We start from the raw sequence: 24,918 nt of genomic DNA, 5'->3' as shown, positions 1-24,918 counted from the left end.
ATGGTTTGGCCCTGCTCCAATCTCTGCTCCTCGCCCCTCTAACTTCTGTCTCATTTCTCCCTCTCCTGTTTCCGGCTCACCACCACCTCCAACACCTGTCCTAAGCTCCTCTCTACCTCCAAACCCCCTGTTTCTTTGCCACTGTCTTAGCCCCACTGTCTTTTACTTTTCCCCTGAGCAACCAGGTTTCTGCCTCAGTTTCTTTCTTGGCTGTCTCCTCCTTGCCACCACTTACCGCCCCCGCCCAATATCTCAGCTGTCTGCCTCAGTTTCCAGCCCTAGTCTACCTTAAGTAAACTCAAGTCTCAGTTCCTCAGCCAGCTTCTCTGTAGTCTACCAATTCTAATCCTGGTTCTGGCAACTTTCACTCCCTACACTTTAACTCTCACCTGAACCTTCCCCCAACTATCCCAGGTACCCCAAGTACACACCTACACACTGTACTGTCCAAGTTAAGAACTTACCTTTGTGTATGTTTAGGTGGGTTGTATGTGTGTGAACTGGCGAGTGTGTGTGTGTGTGTGTGTGTATATATATATATATAAATAAAATTCAATCTTTGCAGGTTAGTTTAAGCTGTGCAGATTGAACCAATAAGTGAATGGACATTCACTTTGGATACTGGAAATGTAGCCACATGCCTGCAGTGGGCCAGGCCAGAAACCTGGGGTGCTAGAGCATGCCTCCCTACTCTGGTGAAGCAAACAGCTTGGGCCAAGGCTAGCCCACCCACCCTGTGAGGGGGGGAGCATTTGCTGGAGAGGTGCAAACCTGCAAAGATTGAATTGATTCAGCCCCCAGCTTTTTGATCATCTATACTTAGCCTGGATAGCTAAGGACTAGCATTATGAGGAGTTCACAGGACAGTGAAATACCCTTTTGCAAGGAGGTAAAAATGGAAACAATTTGTAAAAAGATGCTGTTAAAAATATTTCCTGGAAAGACTGTTCTATTACAAACCTTGCAAAATAAAAATAACTTACAAATCTCATAACTTTGCATAAAATGATCTTTTCATATTTGTGATTAGTTCCTCCAAAAAGCAGCGTGGGGACATTATTTGTGGGTAAAGAGGTGCGTTTCACATGGACGGTAAAGAGATTCTTATTTCTTTGTGTTAAGGATGTGATACCAAGATTGAGAAGGCTGCTCATTAGCAGGGTCACAATAATGTAACCCACCACACTGCAGGTTTTATATTTCTAATCTGAATGCTGAGGTTGTAAGATGATCTGAGTTCTTTCATGCCAGTGAGTGGTGAATTTAAGGATTGGAATTGTGCTAAGAAAAGCTGAGGTGGAAACATGCCAATACTAATATGTACATGAAGGGTGTTGCTCCAACTTCATCGCTTGCAATCTTTACCAAAGATACTAAAATAACAAAAATGTGTGCAAGTAACCTTCAGAGACTGGACTAGCCTAACAGTATCTTTATGTGAATAAGAGGTGCTTAGGCCTAACAAAAACATAATTGCACATATTTAAGACCTCATAACATGAGGTTTCTTGGCCCAAACCCACAAGCCAATTGTTATCCACATAGGAAACTGAATTCTGAAACAAACTGTAAGCCAAGTTCTGCTCAGTTATATCAATTCAATGCTGCTAAAGTCAAGGAGGTTGCACAGGTGGGACTAACAACTCCCACCCATAACTGTCTGGACTAATTGCGCAATCAGGAGATATTTCCTGTTTCCATCTTATTTTGCCTGTGTTGACCTCCCAGATTTATTTTTAATCCTAGATACAGTAACTGCAAAGTGCTGTTCATTTTCATATGCTTTTATAGTATGCAGGAAAATTATGTTTCTTTGCAGTTCAATCACTCAACCTTCTAGTTGCAAGAATAGGAGCAAGAAGAAAGCTATGTATTTGGTGGTCTAATGGAACTTGCTAATGGGTCAGCTTTTGCTACAGGTGATAACAGAGGCACAATTTGGTCTAAGCAAGCACAAAGCGTACACCATTTCTTGAATGTCAACAATGCTGTGGTTACTTTTCTACGGTGTAGTAAATACATCAAGTAAAACTATAAATGCATACAACTTGAGTAAAACGCTGAGGTTTTTAAAACCACTATATATGATTTCTCTAAAGGGCCTGTTGCTCTGTACTTAATTTTTTTTTATTGTTTGTCATGCTCTCACTGTATTATCTATTAGGTCTGTGTGAAGCAGCTAATATTCACTTCAGGTTTGGCTGATTCAGGGGACAGTGATTCAATTCAGTGATTCAAATCACTGTCCCAAATTGATTTGGCCAAATCTGGCAGCCAAATCTCTGAATCAAACAGAGATTGTTCTCCCAGCCCCATCAATGGCTACCCTGTCCAGCCCCAGCGTCCCGGCTCTTTAAAAAAAAAAAAGCCCCCACTCACTGGATCCTGCCAGGTGGGAGGGCAATCTTCACTGCCCCCCACTGCTCATGCTTTGTGGGGCGCTCTGCCATGAGCCCCCAGAGGCCCCACTGGCTACTGCAGCAGCCGGTGAGTGCGGGGCCTCTTTCTTTTTTTTTTTTTAAAGAATGGGAGCTGGGACTGGGCAAGGCACCCATTGAAGTGGCTGGGAAAGTGGGCGGGGGCCAGGGGGCACTCAAGGGGGCTGGGGGAGCAGGCAGGGAATGGGGCCTGCTGGGTATCCCCCCTGGTCCCCTTCCTTCTCTTTCAGCCCCCTACCCTGTCACCTACTTTACTGGCACAAAGTCTGGGTCCATGGGTCCAGCTCCCTGCGGTGGCAAGTGGGACTGCCTGAATTTCCAAAGCTCTCCGAATCTTTTCTGAATTGATTCAGAGAGCTCTGAATTGATTAGGATCTTTTTATTGGTCTCCTGATTCAATTTGGATTCGGAGATTCGGCCACCGAACTGAGCCGAATCTCCTCCAAATCGAATCAATACCTGAAGCTTTGCCCAGCCCTATTATTTATTTGGACTCTTGCAGTATTCAAAGGCCACAATGGAGTTCACAGCCTATTGCACTGTGTGAAGCAATTGTTTCAGACTGCCCCTTCCCCAAAAAGCTTAGAATTGGCATAGGTAGCACAGGAAAAAAGGTGGGAGATAGGATAGAAATCAGAGACACAGAAATTTAGACTAGACCATAGCTGCATTCTATGTGGAAGAGTTAAGAGCAAAACTCAAATCTGAAGTCTCTGTATAACACCCTAACCATTAATCTAAATATCTTCCAGACTCTGCTTGTTCTGTTAGTCTGACTATTAAACTAACATACGTTGAACTGACAAACGCTATTTTTAAATACATGTGAAACATATCTAAAGTAGCACTGAGTGAGAACTGGAATTTTTAGCCCCCAGCAAGCTCTGATAATTCAATATTTGTTTTATCTTGAAGCAGGATGAAAAGCTAAAATATCAATTATTTTTGTAAAACCAAACAAATGGCCTAAAGAAGCAAAATGTTTTATTTTAGGATTTTCACATTCAAGATCTTTCTTGGAGCCAGTTAGATTTCTTGGTCTCATCATCCCTATTTCAAAGGCTGCCCCAGAGCTTCATTCCTCTGAAGAAAAATCTTTTTCCAGTTTCTAGCCTAAATTTTATAGCCAGCCAGTTGCATCCATTTTTTTGTGTGCCAGCATTGTCTTTTAGCTTAAACAGCTATTCTCTGTCCCTAGTGTATATGCCACGATGTATTGATAGGCAGCAGTCATATCCCCTCATAGCATTTGCTTTGGTAAGTTAAACAAATCAATCTTTTTCAGTTTCCTCTAATGATTCCCAGTAGCCTTTTTCTTCAGCTAATTCCACACAGAAGATCAGACTTGTTCACAATATTCCACATGAGGTATCATTCATGTCACCTGAAATTACACTAATACTTCTATTTCTCCACAAAAAACATTTTAGCCAATAGATCCTAGAATCATATAGTCATCTCATCCTTGACTAGCACACCTCCTCCTTCCCCCCAGCTTTTTCTTCCTCCATCCCTTGCAATTGTGGAGCCACAGCTTGGCAAGAAATTCTTGTTATTAGTCCTTAAGTGTATGAACTCATATTTGATATTTTTAAATTTCATCCCATTTCTATTACTTTCGTCCTCAAGGTCATCCAGTTCTTTCCATACAATGCTCCAATCCTCTGTATTATTGATGCCTCACAACTCTGTGTTTATCAGTAAACGTTGTTAGCACACTCCTAACATTTTTGTTGAGGTTATTAATAAAAATATTAAATGAAATTGTCACGACCCAGTGAGTTTGGTGCCTCGGCACTATGGAATTTTCTTGTCACCTGAGAGCCTCTTGCACAGCGAGGGTTTTTGCTGCATAAAGAACCCGTGTGCAGGAGAGAGTTCCCGCCACTTTGCAGCTGTCTTTGCAGGATGCATTTTCTCTTTGCAGCACGGAAATGCACGGTGCAAAGAGTTCCCGCCATTCGGATGCAAATTCGTGCCCCGCAATTGGCTAGTACTAAATTATTCACACGTGGCGGCCGGTAATTGGCTTGCTGGCCGTTTAAAAACTAGCGCAACTTCCGCCCAAGTCGAAGAGGCTTTGAGCACGCTGCAGAGTGCCTCTTAGAGATCTGACTTGTGGCTAGCTGGTCGATAGATTGATCACCTATCGATCCCTCTTCCCGTCGCCGAACACAGTCCCAGACGTACCCTTTTCCCGCCGGCTTGAGTTACGGACGGATTTACTGGCATTGGCCTCGCCAGCTGGAGCAACTCACGTTGTTGTCCAGATGACCGAACCGTTTCCGTCGCAGTCACCCGCGATGTAAGTAAAGTTTTTTACAATCATTAAACCTCGTCTGCCTCTCCATTCACCAGCCCGCCCTGACGAACGAGTAATTTCTGAATCACCTCAAGTTGGCTCAGCCCGGCCGAGACATGGCAACGAGGATGGGATTAAAGGGCACGGTGATGGAGAAGAACTTAATTGGGTGCTGCCCCTGGCACACCGGGAACCGCCACGTAGAGAACGCTAATGATCTATGGGCGCATATCGCTTACCGCCAGGCAGTAGAAGGGGAGGAAAGAAGTATTGATGGTTACTTCTCCGTAAAAAGAGAAGAAGCCATGGTGAAAGAATGGAGAACAAAGCTATCCCTAGGGGAGTTCAGATGCATAATGGGGAGTGACCGGGTTTACTATCAGCCCCCGGAGGAAACATCAACAATATCCCTAGCCGGGGTGAAAGCGTGGAAGGCAGAAAAGCTGACCCTCGCTCAGGAGTTCGCCCAATGCACCCGATGCTTGAAGGAGGGGGGGGAACCCACCCCCGCGGACTGGTTCAACTGTCCAGATTTGGTGCCTGAGTCACGGGGCCATGAGCTCCTCGTTCGGCTACAGGAGGATTTGGAAACTAAGGGCCGTCACAAACCGAAGTGGGGTCTAATTAAATGGAAAAAGGGAAAGATGATAAATGTGCTGTTCCGTGCAGTAACGGGCCTATTAAGGGAATACGCGAATCTGGAGGCTCAGATGCATACTGTGGGTAAAGAGTCGCTGGAGCGGACAGCAAAGAGCTCCGGAGCAGCATTTGTTAACAGTGCCAGCCGCATGATGCTGTTAGCAGAAAATGGCGCCGAAAGAAGCGCGAGCTACCCGGGGAACCCGGAAAGGAGAGGCGGAGTTTTGGAAGACCCGGCGGGGATTCCCCTGGTGACTCCACCTCCTGAGGTGACGTCATTCCCTGCAATCACGCCTCTATACCACGGGGAGGGGGCAATGGGAGGAGGGATATACCCAACGCTCCCAGATACAGAATTTAACCCTCTCTCTGCCGCAGCTTACCCGATAGCTGTGACAAAGCATGTTGAGGATGAAGAAGGTACCACGCGTACCACTGTTATCTCTCGCACACGCACCAGACCAGAGATACAGGAGCTTTGCAAAGAATCTAAAATAAGGCCAGAAGAAACCTTGGCCATGTGGTTAGGAAGACTGATAGTGGAATTTGGATCCGACACTCTGGATAAAGAAGAAGCGAGTGCCCTGACACGACAAGCAGCGTGGAGCGGAGGGCACGCTACTGATTTGAATGTGGTCACGGACAGTGCCCACTGGCCCATCCCGCTCCCAGCGCTTGTGGTAGGACAGGTAACCCACAAATTTCACACCTGGCATGAGGGTTGCCCGAAGAAGGCTACAGCAGAACAACTTCTCCTGGCTATAGTTGGACTGTCGTATCTCTCATGGAGCCCAAGAACAAATCCAATGGGACTAACAGCAGTCCAGCGTAAAGAGAGATGGGCTCATCGTCACCTATCGGACCCCGGGGCAATTCCAACGCCCTTGGAAGCCATAGATGCCTGCGTGGAGGTGTACGGAGGAGCGAATGCTGTTACACTCCGACTCTTCTTGAACCCGATGACAGGTCAACCAGTGGGAAATCTTTTAGGCCATCTCCCACGATTGCAGGCACTTATGAAGCAAGGTGAGGAAGCTTCTACTGACACAAGGGATCGACCTTCAGCGTACCTGGCTGCAACATTGAGGCCTAGGCGTCAAGGGTATACCCCTCGGCGAGAGCCATGGGGGTCACCTCCAAGGACCCCAAAAGAAAGAACCTCAAAGGAAAGAACTCTGAAGGAAAGAACTATGTTCGGATTTCTTCTCGCTCACTCCGGACTAACAAAGGCTCAATTGAGACTTTTGGGAGACAAGGCCCAGGCCAATATGGCTGAAGCATTGGGATTTAATTTTGAAGATCCGTCAAAAAACGAGTAATGGCTGTCGGCTCTGCCGGCGGCCTTCCCCAACTCAGACCTGATCCTACTGATTCTCGACCATACGCTGAACTCACTGTTTACAACCCTACCAATCCGGATGACCAACAACAGGTATTCTTTCTTCTTGATACTGGAGCTCAGACCAATGTGATTACCTCAATGATACCTCATCAAAAGACCACCAAGACGATCAAGGTACAAGGGCTTAACGCTATTGCCGTCACAACGAAGGTCAAGTTTTGGGTTCAGGACCACCGATATCCCCTAGAGGCCATTCTAGGGGGCATCAACATTTTAGGAATCCCAGGGATAAAAGCGCTTGACCTTAAGGAACAAGTGCTACAGGTATTACCCGTAATTATCCCAGAGCAGGACTGGCATCGACCAACGCTTCATGACAATTCCACCTGGCGATATTGGCCAATCCCAACTAAGGATTCTCTAAAACAGTCCCTTACTGACCTTCTGCAGCGACTCGAGCGATGAGGCTGTATTAAGACTGTAACAGCCAACAACCTACCTATCATCAGGATGGGGAGTTGCGAAACCTGGGAAGCCTAATGAAGCCCGGTTGGTCGTGGACTATCGAGAAGTCAATAAAAGATGCCAAGTACTTCAACAACCTAATCCGTCTACTCTGCCACAGTGTATGTTTGAAATGGCACAGTTCCAGCAAAGTCCGTGGGTCGGAGTTACATTAGATCTAAAAAATATGTTCTTTTCTATCCCAATAACTGACCCGGAAGGAATACTGAATATGTGTATTGATGGCATCATGTACAGGTGGACAGTTTGTCCGCAAGGATATTGCAACGCTCCATCATTAGCCACTGGTGCCATGAATAACACCCTGAAGAATTTTCGAGCCTTGCACTCTCTTCCCCCAGAAAAAGAATTAAAAATTTGGAGTTATGTGGATGATATTGCCATCATGGGTCGCGATAGCTCTGTAGTTGCCAGTGTAGTAAACCAACTAGTTGCTCACCTTCAAAGTGAGGGATGGACAATCAACGAGGAAAAGTCAAGCCTACATCCTGCAGACGACACTACGTTCCTTGGCACTTGATACACCGGTTCCATCCGCCACGGAGTCTCGCATGAGGGTCCTAACATCGATCCGCTAAAAACATTCCACCCTGTCACTAAGAGGCATTTTCAACAGCTTTTGGATCATTTAAATTGGTATCGACATTATGTTGAACCCAGTGATTTGGCACTCCTCACTAAATTACAGCGACAGATTCGCGACAAATCCCGAAAGTCCACGCCTTGGACGGAAAAGGATCAGCAAAATCTGCTTCGCCTGCTAACCACGGTTAAAGGTACACAACTCCATGCCATCGATCTGGGTGAGTCACTAACTGTAACCCTTGGATTTACCACCAACCACGTGTGGGCTGTCGTGCACAACCCCCACGATGAGCTAGTAGTATACATGGCCCATAAGACGCTTCAAGCGGCACAACATCGATATGGAGCTATAGGAAAGATTCTCCTAGCCGAACAACTGGTGGAGCCGTTAGCAAGGGGGCATGGGACGTTACGCGCTCCTGGTGCCACATTGTTACCCTTGCTAGACGCGGGAAGAATCGACCCGCATTTTCAAGGGGAGTCTAAGACCTGGAATACGCTAGTACTTACCCACCATTATAATTGGCATTGTTGGAGGTTGGAAGACACGGTACCTGATCCAAGCCCAGAAGATGAGGAAAAGGTTCCTACGCTGTATGGAACTTCAGCCCCAGCGTGGATGGCCTCAGATGGAACCTCCCGACATGGCGGAGGCTATGGATACTACTGTAAAGCTTGTCATGATAAGGAAATTTTCCAAGCCGACCCAGATGATAATTCGTCCCAAAAATGTGAATTATTAGGATTCCTGAAGGTACTAGAACATTGTTTGATGTATCATAACGATACACTCCCAGTTCCGATCATCGCAATTGATTCGCAGTATATCTATGAAATTCTTACGGGCACAGCTTTTCCCTCCAAAAATTTGAATGATTGGCGAGACATCTGGAGGACGTTAACTAGATTTGTACGCCTTCTGTTGATTAGGCACACTAAGTCCCATCGTCCAGATACTGATTCAGTGCATGAGGTAATTGATAAGCTCTTGGAGGATCCATTCCGGACCGACATAGCTTTGCCTGTCACATCTACCACTGATCCTGAAGCAAATCCATTTCTCGCGTGGCTTCACGAAACTTGGGGTCACCCAGGACCACGGGCTTGTCATCAACGTTGGTGCCGAACCATTACAGAGCCGGCCTCATATGGAGCTCGGCGGGATTGGGAAAAGGTAGCTCAGGCCTGTGAAACGTGTGCTAAAGAGAAATGTCATAAAACCAAGCATCAGATCAGAGCTTTCGATCCTTCTCAGTTTCAGGCAGGAAAAGTTTGGCAGGTAGATTTACTGGGACCCCTCCCAGGGTCTAAACCGCCAAATAAAGGACTAGTTGTGGTTGATTTGGGGATCAGACAGTTACAGGTTATTCCCTTATGAAAAAGCAATGCCACTGCCGTTATTGCTGCCTTAACTGCTGTGTTTGCCGCCTGGCAACCCCCTCATGAAATTCAGTCTGATGGAGGACCTCCGTTTAACTCTAATGCTCTGGATAAATTTGCTCATCTTCACAATGTGGCATGGCATCTTCATCTGCCATACCACCCGCAGTCCAACGGCGTTGTGGAGAGACACATAGGTCTATACAAGGAGCAGCTTCACCTTAGAGGAGGAGGAACGTTTAAAAATTGGACTAAATTTAATCACGACGTCCTTATTTCACTAAACACTGCTAAGCCGTTATGGGACGAAGCTAATGTCCAAAAACCCCCACCTTGGGAGCCCAAGTTTCAACCTGACGAGTTAGCATGGATTTCAATACCTCACCCTCATCAGTCTCATCCACAAGTTCACAAAGGGACAGTACAACGGCCGGGACAATATCCCAATGGACCTATTCTGTCCAACTGGAAGAAAAGCCTGATTGTCCTCCTATTATTGCTCATCACAACTGGATGACTCGCTGTTCCGATGTTCACCCAGTATCCTTACAGTGAAGCCAGTTATGATTCTTTCTCATTGGGTTTTGTCTTGTTATTCTGTTTTCTTCACAGGTTTGACCCCAGCAAAAGCGGTAATCCACAACCACCTGATTATGAGACCAGACTGCAGTCCATTCGAAGCCAGAAAGTGATAGTTGCGAGGGAGGCACTGAGACAGCAAAGAACCCATCTGCTCAGGACTTGTTATGGCACTATTTTCATTTGTTGGGTGTTTACTGACATTGTCTGTTATAGGAGAAGATGGACTGAAGCGGCTGTTCTCCAATCAGACGATGATCAACCGTTGTTGTTATGTGTTCAAAGTTATTTGCTTATGTATTTATATATATATATATATATATATATATATATATATATATATATATTGGTTGTGAAGGCTTTGCCAAGTCAGTGAATCCTCTAACAAAGATGCCGTATGATGTGCTCATGTGTTGAAAGTTCCAGTTGTGCCGTCGGCAAGGGGGCATGTCATGACCCAGTAAGTTTGGTGCCTCGGCACTATGGAATTTTCTTGTCACCTGAGAGCCTCTTGCACAGCGAGGGTTTTTGCTGCATAAAGAACCCGCATGCAGGAGAGAGTTCCCGCCACTTTGCAGCTGTCTTTGCAGGATGCATTTTCTCTTTGCAGCACAGAAATGCACGGTGCAAAGAGTTCCCGCCATTCAGATGCAAATTCGTGTCCCACAACTGGCTAGTGCTAAATTATTCACATGTGGTGGCCGGTAATTGGCTTGCTGCCCGTTCAAAAACTAGCGCGACTTCTGCCCAAGTCGAAGAGCTTTGAGCACACTGCAGAGTGCCTCTTAGAGATCTGACTTGCAGCTGGCTGGTCGATAGACTGATCACCTATCGATCCCTCTTCCCGTCGCCGAACGCAGTCCCAGACGTACCCTTTTCCTGCCGGCTTGAGTTACGGACAGATTTACTGGCATTGGCCTCGCCAGCTGGAGCAACTCACATTGTTGTCCAGACGACCGAACCGTTTCCGTCGCAGCCACCCGCGACGCAAGTAAAGTTTTTTACAACCATTAAACCTCGTCTGCCTCTCCATTCACCAGCCCGCCCTGACGAACGAGTAATTTCTGAATCACCTCGAGTCGGCTCAGCCCGGCCGAGACAGAAATCAGTTCCAAGATTAATCCTTGAAGATAAGACTCTTTTAGCCAACACAACAGGCCTGAATTGCCTAGATAACTTTTCCCCCTTCTTAAATATGGGTGCGTGTGCTATTCATAGCTACATAGCTTTAGTATATATCTGATTTTGGGGGGTTAGGGATGAGGCCAAGAGAAAGGGAAGGGAGGAGAAATGAAAAGGACATCTGGAAATATCAGGTGTTATCTTGATAAAGGCGAGCTGAACTAGTGTTTGGAAATTTATATCTATTTATGACTACAACATAGCTCACCTTGAGGCTTTATGTACAGGATCATAGAGGAATACGCCAAATGACTGCCAGAATGGTGCAGTCCTTAGAAAGCCATATAATGCGTGAGTAACTTAAGGTATAGTTACAGAATTCATATAAGTGCTTTAGACTGTGGGTATCTTGCAGTAACAAGTTAAGTTAGTTTTTAGCCATTTTATGCTGCTTAAGCAGCACAGAGCAGATGTACTGGGTCTGAGCATCTGGTCCAAGAATGTTTCAATTTTCCCTGAATGTTGTGACAACCATGGTCTGCCCTTGAAAACTTTGGCCAAATCCAGTCCTCATTTGAATGTATCAATATCAAAGGAAATTCTTTCCAAGCTAAGAATTGAGCAAAAAGACTGGGATTTTGCTTTTTTGGGGGTGTTTTTTGGGTTGGGGGTGTTGGTTTTTTTTTACTTCAACCACTTCATATTAAGATTTCATTTTGAAAAATTCTGTAATTTTTAGAAGAAAAGCAGAGATCGACAGTCCCTGCTTTCAACCCAAACTAAACCAGACCTCTTACTGGAAGTTCAAGAATGTTCAGCCAACTTTTCTCTCTCTAATTTCTTATTCTGTTTGTGGCTGCCTCTGAAAGAGAAAATACCAGGGTACCACAAAGGTCTGTTTTCAGAAGTTTCCCAGTTCAACTTGGCAGTCCCACCAGATGTTAAAATATTTGAAAGCAGCATCCAAAATGTTCAGGTGTTTCGTATCAGGCCTCTGAGTTTTCAGTTTCATCCATTGGATAAACACTAGCTTCATTGAATAAACACTAGCTAAAAAGTGAGCATCTAACTGTTCTCTTTTAATTGGAAAAAGACAGCTGGCCTTCTAGGATCTTTTACCATCTCCCTATTATTGTTTTTTAAGCTGAACATGTTATTTACTAATTCTTCAACATTTGGAAGGAAATGAAAGCAAAACTAAAATTGCTTTAATGATATAAGTACTGAAAGTAATAAAGATTTCGATTGAAGTCTGGCATAACTAACGAATGGTACTGCTTCACCATTACCCAGTTTCAATATTGTATATTTTAACAACTGATGGCACTATTCTGATAGCTAATAGATTGTTTTTGCTTGCCCTCTAAGGCCGGGGCCAGATGAGCATGGAAGTTTGATTCCCTGAGGACAAACAGCAGTGGTGCACCTTGAGCGGCAGTTACTTTCCCTGGGGAACATCTGTGCCATGCGTGCTTTGGCACATGGCAAGTTACCCTGAAGGTGGTAGGGGAGGCTGGGGCCAGCACTGTGGCTGGCCCCAGCAGCCTTACCTGGGGTCCTGGGAACCTCTGGGGGCTGCAGCAGTGGTGATCCTTTCAAGCAGAGCCTAGCTGGTTCCTGCTGTGTGGCTCTGGGTGGCCTGGCTCCACTTTACAGCAGCTCATGCTGCCCATACATGTGCTGCTCCACCTTTTTTTCCCATAGGTTTTTTTTTACCCCCGGAGATCCGGATATCCAGAGCAGCACACGCATGGGCAGAGTGCCCTTCCAGTCTGGAGAACACCTGACTGTGCAGTATGTGGAGTGGCAGACGTGTTTGTGGTGCCACATACCGGACAGCTGTGTTCATCTGGATGTGCCCTAAGGAGGAATCCCTTCCCTCTTTACATGAATCTTAAGTTAGATTTGTGGGAACCTCCCCAAAAACCCAAAAGATGCTACTGAAACCTTCTACATGAGAGCATGAACACTTTGAAAGCATGACACAATAACATCTCTGGCCAGCTCACACTGACCCATGCCTTGCTGATATATAACAACTTGGTGCTGAGTACCACTGCAAGCCAATTCCCTGTCCTTAAAGGGGTCAGCCTGGTTTGTTTAGGCATCCTGGGAGAGAACAGGATACAGCTTCCTTGTAGCACAGAAAAATTGCATCATCCCCTAAAAGGGGTTTCTGTGGCTTTTGGTCTGGGAATTAAGGGCCAACATTAGGGAAGTAGCTATTTAGAGAGGAATCCGAGAGCTACAGGGAAGAATTGGCTTCCAGGGAAAAGCATACTCTGCCTTCAAAACATCCTGGTCAACAGGACTTAGAGGCAGAGGAAGACTCTCAAATGTAGGGTTACCATCTTTCCAGTTCCAAAAAGGAGGAAACCTGCCACGTGGGGGGAGGATAGATGATTGGGGTGGAAGGGGGGGGGGGGGGAAAGAGACAGTGATATGGCAGTGCCCTGCCTGAGCCCATTCTGTTGCCCATGACTCCCAAGCCATAGCCCCCCTCCACCCATGCCCCTCACTCAGAAGCTACAGTCCCCGAGCTCTGCTCCCAGCCCACAGGCCTCTGCACCCCCTAGCCCTGACCCTGCAAGCACAAGCACCAGCCCCAGTGCTCTTGGGCAAGCCACACAGCTCCCTGCTGCTTCCTCCCCACCCCTCTACCTTCCGCTGCTGAAGGGGCGTGCATCTGGGCATGTGCCTCCCCCACCCTGTTGCAGCCCCAGACCTGCCTCCCCACCACACACACACACACACACACAGATACATTTGTGGGGGGTGGGGGTTGTGTGTATCTGCATCCAGCTGCTAGGCTGCTCCCACCCCCTGCCTGGCTACATGCTGACCACATGTGTGTGTGCCCTCTGAGCACCCTGCCCCCAGCCCCAAGCAGCTCCTTGCTTGGGCAAGCTAGGAGTAGAACAAAATCCTGGACATTTTATTGTATTTTTACAAAACACCTGGACCAAGATTGGAGGATCTAAAAATAGGACATGTCTGGGAAAACCCAGATGTATAGTAACCTTACTCAAATGTGTTCTCCCAGAAGTCAAGGAATGCTGGTGTTTCTTGGAGACCCAGGATCATATGGGAGTTAATACCTCTGACAGAGAATAATCTGAGAATAAAATCCTGTTTAATACCTGCAATTGTCATGGATCTTAGTAAATTCTGAGACAGGTTAGACCCAGCCATATGTATTTGTGTAACCAAGCCCCTTCACAATACTGCTTAGGGACAGACAGGCATGCCACACAGTTTTGTGTGAAACAGTCCTGCTGAAATGAATTCCTTGCTCGTCTATGAAAGCAGCAGTAAGGCCTAACTAAATATGGCTTCCTTCTTTCTTCTCCAACTGAATTCAATAGTTAAATTTCAACTGACTTCAATAGGAATGGGAACAGAAGAAGGTAACATAGTAAACATTTACAATGGAAGTGAATTTGGCTTTATATTAATTTATCTCAAGTAAGCAGGAAATTTAATTGATAGAAGCAACATAAATAACTCAGAAATACACATTTGGAAGTACTCCAAATATTTTGGACCTTTCTGCAGGTTATATATAAACCTGGGGATGGTAGGGACTTTCTAGAGAAAAATTCAAAATAATAAAATCAGTTTGAGATGCTATATTTTATTTTGGGATTTAAATTAAAAAAAAACAAATCTTAGAGGAGACCCATGTGAACGCAGTGGGGGCAGGGGGAAGAGGGTGTGAAAAATGTTTAAAAAGACAATGAAATATGTATAGTTAACCTTTGATCAAAGACTGTGAAAGCTCAGTTTCATGATGCTTTCTGAGGAATTACAGTACTTGACATGTGCACACATACAATTTTATTCCTTAAGTTGAATGACTTTAATGCTGAATTTTACAAATGTTGTGGAGACAAAGCTGTGTCATGCTTTGATGTATTTCTTTGTTATAATAAATTCCCTGAATTCATTTAGGTGACCTTGATTTCTTTAATCTGTAAAGAGGGCAGAGCTATATATTTTTTTCCTTTTACATGTGGAAAATCTCAGTTTTGCATGATACTTTTCAGCTGAGAATTCATAGAAAACCAGGGATATTTTAGGGTAGTTGACGATTTTTCTGCCTTAAGACTAGCCTTTTCTACTTCTGTTCCTCAACAGTAAGATTTTATTAAACAGCATACTGGAGGAAGACCAGCTCAGGAAATCTTTGGAAGAGATGTTTTTGTCATTTTCATTTCCCTTCTAGACCCAGAATTATTTCTGTAGGAAACCCTCCCCAGGTATAAAGATCTCCTTCCTCTACCATCATGCAATATAAAGGAGTTTTCTCCAAATTATGATGATATTTTGCCTTAGTGTAGTTTTGTTGAACAGCATTAATACAATCAATTATTCACCTAGATATATGCACACAAGGCAGGACAGACACTTTTCCCATGCCAGGTCAGTTATGGAAAAAGCAGCCATAATGTGATTGCAGCCTTAAGTATTGGAAAGACTTATCAATGGTTATCCATTGCATTTATTCTTAATATCAATACACAGTTACGCCAGTCCTGTGTGGAGTCAAGTAAGTACAGACTAATACTATGCATATTAAACACACAAGAATATTTATTGTGACACCTGTCCTGACACATAAGAATATTTATTGTGACACCTGTCCTGAGCCTGACTCTCCACTTTGTAGTCACCGTTCCTTTAGTTATTGATCTCCCTCTTCCCATTCCTAGAAGAAAGAGTGCATCAAACCTTTAAAAAGTTATATATGGTGGGAAAAAAATAATTATTACCTGTGAACAGCAGAGATTTTCACATGAAAGGTCACTTTTTGATGTCAGTTTACAAAATGTGCAGTTTGGGCTCTGAATCCTAATCTGTGAAAGACTTTAAGTATTTGCTTAAATCTCATCTATGTCACTGGGCTTTAAACCAATCTTAAAGTTAAGATATATCCAAGCACTTTCCTGCATCAGGACCCCAGTAACTAATCCATCCCATGCCAGAGTTTGCAAGAAACTGATGATTCTTCAGGACAGATCTTAAAGCTGTGGTGGTTTTCCTTCTTAATGAACCAGTCATATCATTGTCATCCATACTACCAAAGATGGAGCACAAAAATCTCTGGGGAAGTTATGATGCTCTTGTGAATTTCTCTCAAACATTCTTGGACATGACATCCAAAATGATCATCCATGTAGGTAAAATATGCATATTGATGGCTACTTGCGCTAATTATACACAAAATGTATATGCTAGTACATGTCAAAAATCAAGGCCTTATTAATATAGGCAGACAAAAAGCCACAAGTTCAAGGGAGCTCAAATTTTAAAGCAAGGTGTTAATTGAAAAAACAATTAAACACTGTTTAAAATACAACTTCCAAAATACTGTGAATACAAGAATCATGAAGACTTTTTCTGGTTAAAAATATCACTTGGCAAGCTGACTGCACTTTAATTTGTTCACATGACATGTTAATATTGTCCTATGACAGTACCACAATGCTCCATATTTTTTAAGAACTATAACAAATTGAGACCCTTAAGCAATCTCAAAAATAGCTTTCTGTAACACTTTTGTTTCAGAGCGTTTGTGGAACACCACTTTGTAATTGCTTGCAGATACCTGACCTCAGAAAGTACACTTTAGAGCATTTATGATGTGTTATATAACAGAGTACAGACCTGCCAAGACTCAGTTTCACTGAATCATATGACCTTAGTAGGGAATACCAGGAGCTGAATGTTCAAATCATTTTCCCTCTCCAATTATGCAGTTACCTAATCCTATTGTGTTCATTATCAAGATGTTATATCATAGTAATTAGCTTTCAAAGACAAGAGAAAGGAAAGATAGTTGGAACAATCAAAGGCGGACATTTTACTTTGGATTCCATTTTTTTAAAGCGTAAATACAAAAAAATACTCTAGGAAGACCAGCACAGGAAAATATTCCAAAAGGTAACACCGTCTAATAGCACACAAATATTTTATGCATACATAGTATATTTCATCCAGGCTTCTCAAAGCACTGCCCAAATATTGATATAATGCCAGATTCTGCCATCTTAATGTATGTTGAGTTGTATTACTCTGTGAGGAGTCCTACTGAATTCAGTGGGGTAATTTGAAGAGTAAATTACAAATCAGGTTGAGTAAAGGAACCAAATCCTAAGCCTAAAAACACTTTGGTATATCAATATTACATAGGGAAGTGGTGGAACAAAGGCGAAACTGATCTGCTATGTGTAGCAAGAATCTGTTCACATGCAGAACCCAAGTAATCCTGTTTTCTCGTCTTAGCTCCTAACCACCATTCCAAAATTCCTCCCACAGAAAAGAGTCAGGTCTGAAATATGACATACGGAGCTCAATTTCAGTGAGCAGGTATTTGGGATTAATTTATTGTTGACAAACTAATGGACAGATTCTATTCCACCTGTTAGGTGTGTAAATGGGCTTATACTCCTAAGTGTGATTCATATTCTACTCTGCTCAAATCCCCATAAATATGTTAACTTTTTTGGCTCACACCATCATCTTACACTTGAATCTAAGGCAATGAGCAAGGACAGCACCCATCCCCCATTTGCAATAATTGTTTTTTAGGACTCAAGCAGAGTAGAACAGGTTCACACTTAGGTATAGGAAGAGCACTTAAATGTCTTTTCAGAAATAGGCAATCATTCCTCTTCACTTGCAGTGTATGAACAGTCATGAGAAAGTATCAGTTAATTTACCTTCCAGCTTTTTTCTTTGTTAATATGTGTTTGCATTTTGGCTGGTGCCTTGCAATCAGAAAATATTTGTTAAAAATTGCATAAGGAGCTTCATTACAAGACACTCCTTCCTAATGAAATATGATCTTGGGTTTTCTACCCCAGAAAGTAGAGTACTCCAGCAGGAAGGGGGAAGAGGGGTGGGGCAGGAGGCAATGCTATCATCTCATATAGAAGCTTTTGCAGCTGGCATGAGGTCAGGAGCATGTTCTCAGAGACTATGCTTCCATGATAATTAAATAGAGATTGGAGAACACCTAAATGCTCTAAATTCAGTGGTGTTTAAACTAGAAATAAATTATTTGGGTCAAATTAATTTATTCCCTCCCCTATACTTGATTATGTTCATGAACAGTCATAACCTAGTGTTATGCTCAGAATGAAAAATCCAGATTTACCTGTACTTCATGACTCAAACTGCTACTACTGGACGAATCAATCTTTTAATTGCAGTAGTCACTTTTTTTTTTTTTTTAAACAGTCTCTTTCTATTTCTATATAGTTACATGAATTTTGTAGAAGTGTTGTACATACAATAGTTCCCCTACTATGACAGTTTAGTGGGAAAGCGCAATTACAATATTTTACATTACAGTAATTTCTCCATTATGGGATAATTATTTACATTTAAGTGAAACAGCTTCACACAATTATTCATAAATCAAAAATAGAACTCTTCTGATTTAATATTTAAAAGCTGTTGAGGTGCAAGGTCATATGTTAGCTGTGATGGCCGTAAACCTGAAAATTAGCAGCATTCCTCTCTGAATGATTTCAGTGTTCTTTCAAATGATGAGTGAACATTATTTTTGCCTTTCAGGGGAGTGCTTGACATTTGATTTTCAAACCAGTTTAACCACATGAAAAAAGGTTAATTTCTCTATGAAAGAGAACTCTGAGCTAACTCTTTTGGGCAAAACTACCTCTGGGTAACAATAAGAAGTTAGTTGAGTTGAAGCTGCTGAATTAACCTTGAGTTTTCTCTGGAACAAGGAACATTGCTCAGTAAGTTTGTGAAGCACAGCAAATGGTGGAGCCCTGAAGCATCAAGAAAAGGTAAATATTTAGTGATTATTAAAAGCTCCTCTTTTTTTTTTTTTTTTTGGATTTATACCAAAGATTTACAATATATAGTAACAGAGTTCCAAAAAAGCACAAATAAGATATGTGCTTGTGCTGGGTGAAATCCTGATCTGCTTGAAATGAGTGGAAAAACTCCCACTGATTTCAAGGGTCTTACCCATAGTCTTGCTCACTGGAATGACCCCATCCTATTTCTGAAAACTAGTTCCTTAGAGCCCTTAAGAAATGCATGTTAAAATGATACCTCAAAAATCCTTCTCTGTTATAACAAAGCTCTGTCAGAGAGACTTAAGTCTGGAAGGTGAAGTTGGCTCCCACCGGCTCAATAAGCTGGAGACAGAATGATCTCAGTAAATGCTTCAGGCAATTTAAAAGTCCTTTATAACATTTATACGACTGCCCATATAAACAACATAGTGTCAATACTGTCAGTAATTAGAAGTAACCCAAACTGCAAAGAGGAAATGAGGCATAATAGCTCATCACAACATATGGTTTCAGAATCCAGCAGTTTGACCAGAATCTGAACTCTTGCGTTAAGAATGTACCATTTTATAAAATGTAATTTTTTTAAAAAGAACAAATACTTGAGACACTGTATTTCAGAGGAAAAATTCCATTCCATATATTTGTTTTCTTCCCTCCCCACCCCTGCCTCCACTTTCATATGCTGAGAAATCCAGATATAGTATTTTACAGCCTGCAGTACTTCCAAGGTCTCCTGGCAGTGTTACAATATATAATCACCATCCCAGGAAAAAATAGTGAATGCATTTGAAAAAAAACACATTTATGATTTAGCCTGTAGTGAGTCTTGCACAGTTCAAAATATTAAGTTAGACTAATGACAAAAGCTGCAGAATGTCAAGTTGCCATGCCAAGGCTGTTTCTTCACTTTCTGTGGTTTGTTTAACTTTGCCAACTGGTCAATGCAGTTTATTGAAGAGATATCACAAGACTCCAGCATGCCTTGCAATATGCAATTACTTGGCTATTGTCTCATATTACAAGATTTGTCTCAATAAGTGCCTGCCTATTGTAAAAGAATAAAGCAAAATGTCTTTAAACCAGATCTGATAAATATAACTCTTGTTGAGTGATGAATATAATTATACCTGCATTTCTCTGAGTTTGGTTACTAAAACACAGTTCAAAACATGTTTTATTACTCAGTAGCATGAAATGAACAACAAGCTGCCTACTTTGTTTTACAATGATACACAAGCCTTAGTTTCTCAGGTTTAAAGAAACTTGTCTGTTTATTTCATTTCATTATTTGTTTCATGCATTTGAGGCTGGTATTAACCAATCCAATTTTTACTGACTTCAGAGGAACCAAACTGATTTACAGCAACTGGGGTTCAGCCCCATTATGGTATATGCTTAACTTAATCTATGAGAGAAATCGCAAGATTTTTCCAGAAACTGTTTTGATAGCAAATACAAATTATTATCTCATCTTTATGGCTAGGTACAGACAGTCAAAAAGCCCAAGGCTGAACCAATTCAGTCTTTGCAGGTTAATTGTAAAATGCATAGGCTAAATTGAAACGAAAGTGAAGACACTTACCTTTGTTTTGGGAAATGCAGCCACATGCCTACAGTGGCTCAGGCTAGAACCTTGTGGGGGGGCGCCAGAGCACTGCTCTCTGACTGTGTGTTCACTTCCTCGTCCTGCTACCCCTAAGATCTCTGGGATTTGTAGTCCAGAATTACAGCAGCAGGACTGTTCAGGGTTGATCATCAATTACTCTTGGATTTGTAGTCCACAGTTGTAGCCAGCAGTAAGTTTGAGTAGGAGAAGGGGTATTTAATCCCTCTTCCTGGCCCCAGCCCCCAGCTGGGGTTTGCCTGGGGGGAAGGGGGGCAGTCCTTTAACTTTGCTTCAAATATTTTCAGCAAAGATTATGACAAGTTCTAGATTTCCAATGTAATGACTTATACTTCAGATTTGATTTTCTCGTGTACAATTGTTTCCTTGAAGAGCAACTTTAATAAAGTGCATGCCAGTATATCGACTTAAAGGAGAGGAAAACTCAACTTCACAGATTTTGAATGTAGATTCTCAGTCAGATTCTCAACTAGGTAAATCAGTGTAGTTCCACTAACTAGAATTCCCTTTGACTCTAATTAAGTTATTTTGAGTTACCCTGGCTGAGGACATGACCCCATAGATGTATTTGGTCAATGAGACCTAATACATCAAACCATTCAAAAAATGTCATTCTTGTCTGAAAAAACTGGATAGAGGTGAGACAGTTACAGTAAGTTGCAGTATACCAAATGTATAGCACTTTGATTCATGAACTTGTTTGTTTTGAGAATTTCTGGTTTTCTTGAAGATCAATAGTTTGTTTTGCCTCTTATCCTGCACTTTTAAACTGAAGAAGTCAACAGGCCTATAGTAACAGGATGCCAGTGATGTAACTGAGAGCAGACTTTGATCGAAAGAGAAGAAGGGTGTGGATTTAGAAAATTCAATCTAATTTTCTCAAGCAGCATGTGCTGCACAGACAACTGCAATAGCGTGTAGATTGGCAAACAATGTACTGTTGGAGAAGGGAATGTCCCAGGGCAGTACACAATAACAAATTTCTAGTGCACAGATTAATAAGGACAAGCATTTAACAAAGTTGATGCAGAGAACTGGAATGGTTTTTACATGGTGGTAAGTGACTGCAGAAAAGAGACGTTGATGGAATTTGGAACATGGAACAAGGGTAGAGCTATCCTCCTACTGTGAGAGTGCCTCAGGCTGTACACAAAATATGGGGCTTTAATCTCTTCTGCATTGCTCAGAACAGAGGCCATAATCAGTACCAGATAAAGAGGCATTTTAATATTTATTTATGTTCTGGATAATAGAGAAATACATGCAGTCATTTGCATAAAATATCAGAATTTTTTTTTTTGGTTGTGTGTCAAAGTATTAAAGGAAAAGGTGTCCCACTGATTTACTCAAAGATAGGATAGACAGTTATAAAATACTTTTTTGATCAACTGTTTGTGGTGACTACTAGTTTTCTTGTTTGAGGTTACATCCTAGATAAAACCCTGCAATGACACATCCAGCTAACTATCACTACATTATATAACTAGAGTATTTGTACTCAGTTTTCCTTTTTTCATAGGGCCACTTCAAGCACAAGCATCTTTGCAAGTTGTCTTGAAAGTGAAAATTAGTGCAGGATATTGCTGCTCAACTACTAAATACAGCTAGTGACATAGACAACTAATCTCTGAAGTTTGTATCTGTTTACAGTTTTGATCTCAGTGATATATAAAGGCCAAAAAAAACAAAGAAACTGGCTTTCTCCAAAACTTCTCCATGATTAAGGTTAGTTTGGGCACGTGAACTAATACTCCTTAAATTTGGTCATCTGGGAGCAGGAGAGGGGGCATTCTTAGTCCTTTACCCTTAACATTAACATCCTCTGTGGGCACGTCTACATGTGCATTATTAATGTACCTTAGTTAATGTACATTAAATCTAGTACATCCATTGTGAGGTACTAGGCAAATGTTCATTAACTTGTCTTAATGTGCATTAACTAAAGAGCATGTTTTTTAAATTATGATTAATAGGGCTGTGCAAAACACCGTTTTGTTTTGACATCCATTCCACCATTTTGAAGGGACAGTGTTTCATTTCATTTCATTTTGAAGCATTGTCCTATTTCGTTTAGTTGAAACTGTTTGGCTGTTTCGACTCACTTAGACATTTCACCCATAGGCTATAATGGAGAATCATGAAAATGCCTAAAACATTGTCATTTCTTGCCTGATTCAGATGCAAATGGCAGGAATGGTAGCCCCTCCTGAGGGCATGAAGCCTGCCAAGTTTCAAGGAGATAGGTACAGAGGTTTCTCAGAAACTGCACCTCAAATTCTTGAAAGCAAATTTGCCAGCAGCATCAGGCTTCTGTCCTCCGGCACGCAGATTGGGGGCTTGCACCCCTAGGAGGGCTGCGGAGCTGTGCCAGACTGTGCGTGGGCCCTTGGATCTGTGCCAGATGACAGGAAGCTGCCACTGCTGCCAGGGACCACCACTGGGCACAGCCCACAACCAGCACCAGGGAAGACAGATGCTGCCATTGGCCCCATGCAGCAGTGGCAGTCTCCTGTCATCCAGGCGCAGGTCCGGCGGGCCACACCCCCAGGAGGGCTGCAGGGTTGTGCCAGACTCTTCCCGGGGGGTGCAGGACCTGGATTTGTGTCAGATGGCAGGAGGCTGCCACTGCCACCTGGGAGTGGTGCTGGGTGCGGGTTGTGCCCAGCGCCGGGCTCCATGGAATTCAGCCTGGCAGCAGGAAGTGGAGCGCAGCCCCAGTTCTGCTCATCTCCTGCTGCCAGGCTGTGCTGCAATCAGCTCCACCAGCCCCATGGAGCTCATCCCTGTGGTAGGAGATGGGCAGAGCTGGGACAGTGCTCCACCTCCTGCCACTGGGCTGAGCTCCAAGTGGCTCCACAGCCCCATGGAGTTCAGCCTGGTGACAGGAGGCAGAGCACAGTGCCAGCTCTGCCTGGCTCTGCCAACCTCCAACCACTGGGCTGAGCTCCAATCAGCTCTGCAGCCCCATGGAGCTCAACTTGGTGGCAGGAGATAGGCAGAGCTAGGGCTGTGAGTAGTTCAGTGAACTGCAGAGTACATATATGAGCCATGAACACCAAATCTGGCAGCTATATTTCATGACTTGGAGCAAATGCATTATATATATTTGGCTGGCTAACCTTGACACCATTCTTCTTGAGCTTGTTCATAGTTTGCCATCCTCATGAAGAGCCTGCGAACCTATAGAATTTGAGTTTCCATCACCATATGTGCTCTTAATGAGCTTCTCAGGCACCTGAAAAAACACAGCTTGCTTTGCAGTTTCCAGCACTCATCATTCTTGTGTCTCTCTGTCCACCACTGGTTCAGTGATGCTTCCATAGCATGTGCATGTAGAGTCTCAAAGAAAGCAGGGGATACCAACTTGGCATTTTGATCACAAGAGAGTTTGCAAAAGGAATGATGATTACTGGATTTCAGAGGCTGTTCACCACATTTCTTCTCTTCATTACATGTTGTGTAATACATGTGAGACTCCCAATAGAATTCATACTGCCAGTGGAAATAGAATGCTTGAACTAGAATTGCCATATCTATTTTTGGTGTGTTTAATTTTTGAAAGAGAAGCATAAGTTGCAATCCCCTGTTTGTGTCATTTTTACTTCTTTAGCACTCCCTCCCGCTTAAACTGCCAATAAGACTTTTTCCACAAACACAGACCAAGTTCACTAGGTATGTAATTCTCTTGACTTTGGACCATGGAATCCATTCTTGGGAACCTCTAGCTCACATACTTCCAAAAGGTTAACACTACCTGCATTAACACTTCCTGCTATACATATGCCTTAGTACCACATAAGTGCTAACAGAACAAAACTCAAAATTTTGGAGGCTTAACACAGGATCTGCTGTAACTGAAATGTATAGATCTCTTGATATCATATCCAAGACGTCTAAGATCCTGATATTACTACTTGCTGCATGAAGTGATTTCAAAGTCTTTTGGATTTGGCATTATATTGAAATCGAGGAAACAAAATTACAATACAAAAATTAGAAATCAAGGAAAGAAGATATATGCTGACCTTTAATACTATTTTTTTCAGTTCCTATTAATTTTTGCAGTTAGAACAAGTTACCTTATAGTAATAAAGTAGCTTAAAAAACATGTACTAATTTTCTTTTGTCAGACTCCAGATTTGATTTATCCTTCTCATTTGCTAGCTGATTTAAAACATCATTGCAAAATAATTTGGGCTCCATATTCTTATAAATATTTATACATAGCATGAATTAAAGAGAATGCCTCCAAAAAGCATCACAATTAGTAAATTTTCTAGTATGATTCTGTACACTTAATAGAAACCCAAACCACCACGAGCCACATAATGAAAATATACACAATTATATCCTTTAAAATGCTATCAGCAGGGACAGATCATTGGTATTCCATTATCTAGACAAATATTGGAGCTGGGCTGTGAAAGATATGGTAGAAAAGGCTTTAAGCTGGACATAGTTAAAAAGTAATTTGTTTAAATGCAATGACAGCTTAGTGTCTAGTTACATAGTGCTGCCAGTATTCTGTCTAAAAACCAAAAATATTGTGA

The 24,918-nt window shown here is 42.7% G+C and overlaps 1 long non-coding RNA gene across 4 annotated transcripts in view; it reads right to left on the bottom strand.

Annotated features, from left to right (window-relative positions):
* Window positions 1-20,421, bottom strand: part of LOC109285705 (uncharacterized) — an 80,713-nt gene extending 60,292 nt beyond the window's left edge. For all 4 annotated transcript variants that reach the window (XR_009455249.1, XR_002093543.2, XR_002093544.2 and 1 more), the window contains exons 1-2: window positions 20,327-20,421; window positions 19,001-19,086 (exon numbers count right to left, since the gene is read on the bottom strand). This is a non-coding gene — a long non-coding RNA (uncharacterized LOC109285705). The remainder of the gene's footprint in view (window positions 1-19,000; window positions 19,087-20,326) is intronic.
* Window positions 20,422-24,918: the final 4,497 nt, after the last annotated feature.

This window comes from Alligator mississippiensis, chromosome 10 (genome assembly GCF_030867095.1).
Source record: "Alligator mississippiensis isolate rAllMis1 chromosome 10, rAllMis1, whole genome shotgun sequence".
NCBI lineage: Eukaryota > Metazoa > Chordata > Crocodylia > Alligatoridae > Alligator > Alligator mississippiensis.
Note: the sequence above shows the minus strand (reverse complement) of the source record. Positions and strands in the feature narration are given on the sequence as shown.